The sequence below is a fragment of the Cryptomeria japonica genome, chromosome 5 (genome assembly GCF_030272615.1).
Source record: "Cryptomeria japonica chromosome 5, Sugi_1.0, whole genome shotgun sequence".
Taxonomy (NCBI): Eukaryota; Viridiplantae; Streptophyta; class Pinopsida; order Cupressales; family Cupressaceae; genus Cryptomeria; species Cryptomeria japonica.
The window spans coordinates 923,674,016-923,682,567 of NC_081409.1; positions in this window are offsets into that span (position 1 = coordinate 923,674,016).

The window sequence follows — 8,552 nt, forward strand, 5'->3', positions numbered from 1 at the left end:
GCGAGGAATCCGATTATGAAGTTAATTTGAACAAATGTGGGATATTTCAGAAGTAGTTTCCATGGGAACAAAATTCAGTTAGAGAGGAGAGACACTTGGCAATTTTCAGTTGTGAATTTGTTTTTCTTCCCTCCTCTTTTTATTCCGAATTCTTCTCAGTTGTAGGGGTTCCAGAATTCTGTGAGGAAGTGCTCCAATTTTCATGGCTTCCATTTTCTGAAATTCTTGACCCAAACTTGTAAAGTTCTATGGATCTATTCAGGGTACAGAGGCTAGATTGCAGGATGATAGATTGTTTTCTAGTTGCAGGTCTTACTTGTGTCAGGCATGAGTAAATTTCCCATGATATTGTCTCTGTGATATGTTTTTTCATTATTATGAATTCAATCCTCAAGGAGGATGAAATTTGTCATCTCAAGGAGGTTGTGTGACTGTTGTAGGTATCCTTCAAGGAAGGTTTTAAATTCTATAGTCAGTCATAAATGATGAAATATATTTCCAGATCTGATAAAATTGTGAATGAATCAAATAGTGCATTAATATAAGGTATTGATGCATGAATATCTTGTTTAAGGAAAATAAGCTTGCATCTATGATTCATATTTGTAGTTATGTCTGTGACTCTGTTGCCCAATGAATAAGGCACTGGTCTTGCAAGTTTGGGGATGTTTTCAGATATACATTTTAAAAGATAAATCTATTTTCCCTTCATGTTTAGAGGTGTTTGTGTTCCATTCTTTCCAAGCTCTGTTTCATCCTATTGTTTATACAGATCTAGCCAATCTGTAATGTTTCCTAACCTGTTGAGCTTGTGAAATGATCTATCTGCTTAATGTTGATGCAGTTACGTGTCTGTAATTGTTGTATTTAATGCATCAAGAGGGTGTCCCCCCCTAGGTCTAGTAGAACCTGAAGTGCAGGAGGATCAATTAGGATCCTATGTTATGTTGTCCAAGCCCTAATGTGTTTTGTAGACTGAAATTGGCCATTTCATAGAAAGATTTGCAGGTGTTCTTGGGTTATCACTTTTGGTGAACAACATTCACCATAATCAATTCCTTCATACAGAGAATATCCTTTACAAACCAATCTAGCTTTATTCCTTACAACTTGTCCATCTTCATTTAATTTATTCCTAAAAACCCATTTAGTTCTAATAACTCAATGATGAACAGTGAGTACCAAACCGGTACTGAGAGGGGGAGTGAATCAGTACAGTCAAAAACACTTACCTAAAACTGGTTTGTCTGCAGACACTATGCTTTGGCAAACAAACAGTAACACCAATCTTAAATAGAGTACAACTGGCAAAACCCAGAATAACTGAGACAAGCATAAACCGGTTGACACTTGTCATTCCACACAACTTAATACTACACTTTCATTTCACCCTTATGCATGAACAGGTAATCTATCATCAGAAATATAATAACGGCTAGTTCAACATGATTTACCTTCAGACACAAATCACTTAAACCATCACATGAAAAACACCACACATGACAAACAAATTTTTTATGTGGTAACCCAACTAGGAAAAACCATGATGGGATGAATACCCACAAGTTGTTTTTGAACTCTTTAAAAGTCTGCTCTGTTAGGAGCCTAGTCCGGTTAAAGACTATTACAAAAGGTTCTGTTAGGAACCAATCCTGCTAGGGATCACCTGGTTAAGGGATGGCTAAATACCCGTTAAGGGTTAAACCCTGTTAGAGGTTACCTTGTTAGAAGATTTCATGAACTCAATGGCTTTGAGTCACCATGTTAAAGGATTTATAGCAAGCTGGTTAAAGCTACTCAGTTAAGGGATTTTCAAACTATTGAAGTGGTTAGAGATCAACAGGTAATACAATGATCTGGTAACAACACTCAATGTCAATGTAGATCTACTTTAGTTCCTTCTTTCTGCACACACACTATGCAGACATCAATCCTCTTATCTGGTCTAGCAAGAATCATGTATCTCTGCACTTAGATACACACACACCATTTGCCAACAACCTCAACATGCAACACAACATCGACCTTATAGAAAATAGATAGGTCGGCAACATAAACCCTAAACCCTAAAAATTTAGGTTTACCAATACAGTCAGTTCAATCCTGATCGTTAATCATATTACATTTGACTATAATGGTCTTGAACAGATCTCAAGACATTCTCCATCATTTATTCTTCACCGCTTCATGGAGGCGATAACCCATCACACATTCTCCACCATTTATAGGGACTTCGCACATTCCTTGGGTAGGTAGGATCAATCTTCTTCATGCAAGATCCTTCACGTGCTCAAACTGGCATGGCAAGACGATCTGATCTTCATTACAATGCTAACTCATCACACAAGCTTTGAACACTTCAACCGGAAACCCTGAAGTTGAGACTACCAACCGGTAGTCATGCAAAACCTTCATATATCAGTTCTCATACCAACATATCAGTTTACCTCAAACAAACATACCACTTCACCTTTTCACATATACCGGTTCACAATGTTATACCGGTTCTCACATATATCGGTTCTCGGTATCATACCAGTTCTCTTTGCCTATTGTAAACTTCAATATACTGGTTCACTCTTTAGCATATTGACATATCGGTTCACTCTTCAGCATATTAACATACCGGTTCACTTTTCAGCATATTGACATACTGGTTCACTCTTCAGCATATTGACATCAATGACAACATACAATATCATCATGTCATTATACTCTACACATATGCCAACAATCTCCCCCTTTGGCATTGATGGCAATATACAAAGATATCTCTCTTTCTACATCACATCTTCTCCCCCAAATTTGTAGATATCTTCTCTGCTTCACATCTTCTCCCCCTTTGAAAACAATGCCAAAGTGGAGGCACAAGCTTACTGTTGGGAAAAATGGTGTCTCAACCTTGCATTTATGTGAGGTTACTATTTATAGTAAGTTTTCATTTGAGCACGAAATGGTGTGAAACTCTCCCTGAAGCTTCTGGTTGGCTAGATAAGCATTCCGGTAAAGTTGCGTCGCAAGGTCACAGCTAGTTTTGAAGATATTAAAGTTTTCATCTTGGAGGGGTGCAATAAAATGTTTAAACTTAATTTTGGGGGCTTTAGAGGCTCTGAAATGCCCTGAAAAGTGGCCATAACTAGTGCAGCGGGTTACAAGGTGATAGAGCACTTCGCAAGCTTTCTGACGCTTCAAACGGTTCGTCAATCGGACACCCGGTTCTCAAGTTATGGCCTCCGGAAGTTTGTCCTCCTGAAATAGGAAAAAAATAATTTGTATCGGATACATAAATGAGCTATAAAAGGGAGCGACACGTGTTGATGTGTGCTTTAACATGTCATAGGGCATCTAGAAGGGAGATAAGGTCGGCTACACCTTATTGGGTGGTTTTAGCCCATGGTTTTGTAATATCGTTTGACGGTTTCTTGTATTGTATCTCCTATTTATGAGGTGTGTGAGATAGAGGTTGGGTGTAAGAGTCCTATGGCTATTGAGTTGCCTCTAAATCTCTGATTAGTGGTACTCCTGCGAAGAGCTTGCTCTGCAAGTATGTTGTAATCTGTTTTTGATTGCTGAATAAAATATTGAGCTGCTTTTGGAGTGTGGGGTTTTTCTCCCGAAAGGGTTTTCCCCACGTAAATCGCTGTGTTGTGGTATGAATGCTATTATATCTATTTCTATTTTCTGTAACTGTTGTAATGATCTGAAAAAGTTTTTCATTACCCTCCTCTCAAGGTTAGTATAGGAAGTTGTTTCCGCTACTTAACTTCCTTACAAGTGGTATCAGAGCCTGATCACCTTTGGTTTCAATTGTGGGCAGTTGGGTTTTTTGAACTAATCCAGATTTGAGTGGGAGCTTGTGCAGAAGACACTTTTTGATCTTGTTGCAGGAATATTCAGATGGCAAGTTCGTCAGGGAGAATAGAGGTGGAGAAATTTAATGGAAGTAATTTTGAGATGTGGAAGCTGAAGATGGAAGATCTGCTAATAGATCGAGATCTTTGGGATGTTGTTGATGCGAATGTCCAAAGGCCCTCAGATCCTACTGCGGCAGCTCAGTATGATGTTATGGACCGGAAAGCCAAGGGTCTAATCAGACTGTGCCTGGTAGACTCTGTTTTAATCAATGTCCATGAAGAAAACTCTGCAAAGAAGCTATGGACTAAGCTTGGTGAGATGTATCAAGTGAAATCTTTATTAAATCAAATTTTCTTAAGAAAGAAATTGTATTCCTTGAAGATGGAAGAGGGTGGACGAATTGCAGACCACCTGGAAGAATTCAATATGTTGGTGGCTCAATTAGTATCCGTCGGTGTTAAGATGGACGAGGAGGAGAAATGTCAAATCTTGCTTTGCTCTTTGCCTGATTTGTGGGATTCTCTTGTTATGGCTATCGGTAGTACTTCTGTTGTTTTGAAATCTGAAGACATGGTGGGTGCCCTACTCAGTGAAGAGATGCGAAGGAAGGTATCCATCAGTTCAAAGGAAGCCCTAACCGTTCGTGGAAGACCTAAGGAGAAAGGCAAGATGAATGAGAAGCGCGGCAAGTCCAAATCCAAAGGGAGATCGAAATCTCCTGGAAAGTCCAAAGTCATTTGCTGGAATTGCGGTAAACCGGGTCACATCCTTAAGGACTGCAAAGAAGAAAAGAAGAAGAAGAAAAATAAAAAGTTCGATTTTGATTTTGAGTCCGACAAGGAAGATGGCGATGCATTTATTGTGGCTTTGGCGACTCATGCAGGTAATGATGTATGACTAATTGACTCAGGTGCATCTTTTCATATGACTTCCAATAGAAATTGGTTTTTTGAATATGAAGGATTTAATGGAGGTAAGGTGTACTTGGGTGATGATTCACCTCTAGACATTGTTGGTCGAGGTAAAGTTAGAATCAGGTTTTCTGATGGTAGAATAAAAAGGATTAATGGTGTACTGCATATCCCTGGATTAAAACGAAACTTGTTATCTGTGAGCAAACTAATAGATGCAGGTGTGCAGGTAGTCTTTTCTGAAACAAGATGTAAGATGATTAAGGGTGCTATGGTAGTTGCTAGAGGTGTCAAGTTTGGCACTTTGTATAAGCTTGAAGCATACACTGTTGAGTGTAATAGTACTTCTGTAAAAAATAAATCTGTGGATACTTCACTGGAAGATTTGAAGGTTTCACCTTCAGCAGATGGAAATGGTTTTTGGGTACCTAAGGGTGCTCTTTCGTCTAAAGCAAAGTTACCTGCAGAGAAGACTATGTTATGGCACCAGAGACTTGGCCACATTGGAGAAAAGGGTCTAAGGACCTTGAAAAATAAAAACCTTGTTGAAGGTTTGAATGATTGTAATCTTGACTTTGATTTCTGTGAGCATTGCATTTATGGAAAACAAAACCGCGTTCAGTTTTACTCGAGTTCTCATAAAACTTGTGGTGTTTTGGATCTTATCCATTCTGATGTGTTTGGTCCAGTAGATGTCTCTTCGATTGGAAAATCCACATATTATGTTTCATTTATTGATGATTTTAGTAGAAGGACATGGGTATATTTTCTAAAGAGTAAATCTGAAGTTTTTAGTCGTTTTAAAGAATTTAAAGCAATGGTTGAGTTGCAGACTGGAAAGAAAATAAAATGTTTGAGAACTGATAATGGCGGTGAGTTTTGCTCTAATGATTTTGATAGATTCTGTAAAGACTGTGGAATTAACAGGCAGAAGACAACTCTGTATTCTCCACAGTAGAATGGAGTTGCAGAAAGAATGAACAGGACACTGATGGAGAAGGCTAGGAGTATGTTGAGTGGTGCTGGTCTCGAACAAAAGTTTTGGGCTGAAGCTGTTGCCACTGCTTGCTACCTGATTAACAGGTCTCCTACATCAGCTCTTGTTGATAAAACACCTATGGAAGCATGGTCAGGTCACAAGCCTTCATTGAGACATCTTAGAGTTTTTGGTTGCGAGGCATATGCACATGTGCCAAAGGAGAAGCGAACAAAGTTGGAGAACAAGGCTGTGAAATGTATCTGGATCGGGTATAGTTATGGTGTGAAAGGATACAAGCTTTGGGACCCTGTTGCACAAAAGGTAATTCATAGTAGAAGTGTTATTTTTAGAGAAATTAAGTCTCCTTCTGTTACATTGCAGCCAGAATAGACTAAAAAAGAAGATGTGATTCAACTTCCTTCTACACCTGAAAGAGTTGAATCGAGACCCCTAGATAGGCAAGAATTTGAGGAGAGCTCGTCTAGCTCTGAATCTTCAGAAGAGGAGGAAGAACCTCCAACTCAGCTTGTTTGAAGGTCTACAAGACATAGACAACCACCTGAAAGGTATTCACCTGATGATTGGAGATGTATTTTTTCTCTGAATACTAGTGTGGATGAACCGAAATCTGTAGAAGAGGCATTAGGTATGAATGATGCAGAATCCTGGAAGATTGCTATGGAGGAAGAAATGGCAGCTTTGAAAAAGAATGATACATGGGATCTTGTACCATTGCCTGAAGGATGAAAACCTGTTGGTTGTAAATGGGTGTTCAAGAAAAAGATTGGTTCAGATGGAAGCATTGAAAAGTATAAAGCAAGGTTAGTTGCAAAAGGCTACTCTTAGGTTGAGGGTGTTGATTACGGTGAGATATTTTCTCCTGTTGCAAAAATGACATCTATTAGATTTTTGCTTTCTATTGCTACTGCTTATGATTCAGAGGTTGAACAAATGGATGTGAAAACTGCTTTCCTTCATGGTGATTTGGAGGAAGATATTTATATGACACAGCCGGAGCACTATGTGGTGAAAGGCAAAAGTAATTTGGTCTGTAAATTGAAGAAATCTTTGTATGGCCTCAAACAAAGTCCTAGGATGTGGTACCAAAAATTTGATACATATGTGTTGAGTTTGGGATTTGAACATTCTAAATCAGATCACTGTGTTTATTATAAATCTGATGGTGATCATTTCTTATTCATTGCATTGTATGTTGATGATATGTTATTCATTGGTAAAGGGAAAGGTATGATTTCAGAACTGAAGTCTTAGCTCGCTGCTAAATTTGAAATGAAAGATCTTGGTGCAGCAAAGCACATTCTTGGGATGGAAATTAGAAGAGATAGGGTGAACGGAAAGCTATGGCTAGGCCAGAATAAGTATGTGAATTCAGTGTTACAATGGTTCAACATGCAGAATTGTAGACCATTGAGTGTTCCTTTTACAGTTGGAATGAAACTATCTGTTTCAGATTGTCCTACATCCCCATTGGAGATGGAAGACATGAGTAGAGTGCCTTACCAAAGTGCAGTTGGAAGCTTGATGTATGCTATGGTCTGTACTAGACCAGACATTGCCCAAGCAGTGGGAGTACTTTCTAGATATATGTCTAATCCTGGTAGAGTTCATTGGGATGCAGTCAAAAGAGTCTTCAGATATTTGAAGGGTACTTCAGAGTATTCTTTGTGTTATCATGGTAATTCAGTTGGAAACATGACTTCCCTTGATATCCATGGTTATGTGGATTCAGATTGGGCAGGTGATATTGATAGTAGAAGATCCACCAGTGCTTATGTGTTTACTTTGTTTGGTGGTGCAATTAGTTGGATGAGTAAGCGACAGGCTGTGGTTGCTTTATCCACTACTGAAGCAGAGTACATGGCAGCTACTCATGCTTGTAAAGAGGCCATTTGGCTTAAGAGACTGTGTTCGAATATTGGAATAAAACAAGGTACAGTGACAATTTACTGTGACAGTCAGAGTGCAATTAGCCTAGCTAAGAACCCGACATTTCATGCCCGGACCAAACATATTGATGTTCAGTATCATTTTGTTAGAGATATGGTCGAAGATGGTAGGGTGAAGCTGGTTAAGGTGGAAACTTTGATGAATGTTGCAGATGCTTTAACTAAGGCTGTGAGCACAGAGAAGTTCAGATGGTGTTCAGAGTCTATGGGCCTTATGGCCCCTAGCAATTGATTCATTGTGTTGACATTCCCTTCCGCTCATGCAAGGTGTTCGACAAGTGGGATATTTGTTGGGAAAAATGGTGTCTCAACCTTGCATTTATGTGAGGTTACTATTTATAGTAAGTTTTCATTTGAGCATGAAATGGTGCGAAACTCTCCCTGAAGCTTCTGGTTGGCTTGATAAGCATTCCGGTAAAGTTGCATCACAAGGTCACAGCTAGTTTTGAAGATATTAAAGTTTTCATCTTGGAGGGGTGCAATAAAATGTTTAAACTTAATTTTGGGGGCTTTAGAGGCTCTGAAATGCCCTGAAAAGTGGTCGTAACTGGTGCAGCTGGTTACGAGGTGATAGAGCACTTTGCGAGCTTTCCGGCGCTTCAAACGGTTCGTCAATCAGACACCCGGTTCTCAAGTTATGGCCTCCGAAAGTTTGTACTCCTGAAATAGGAAAAAAATAATTTGTATCGGATACATAAATGAGCTGTAAAAGGGAGCGACATGTGTTGATGTGTGCTTTAACATGTCATAGGGCATCTAGAAGGGAGATAAGGTCGGCTACACCTTATTGGGTGGTTTTAGCCCATGGTTTTGTAATACCGTTTGACGGTTTCTTGTATT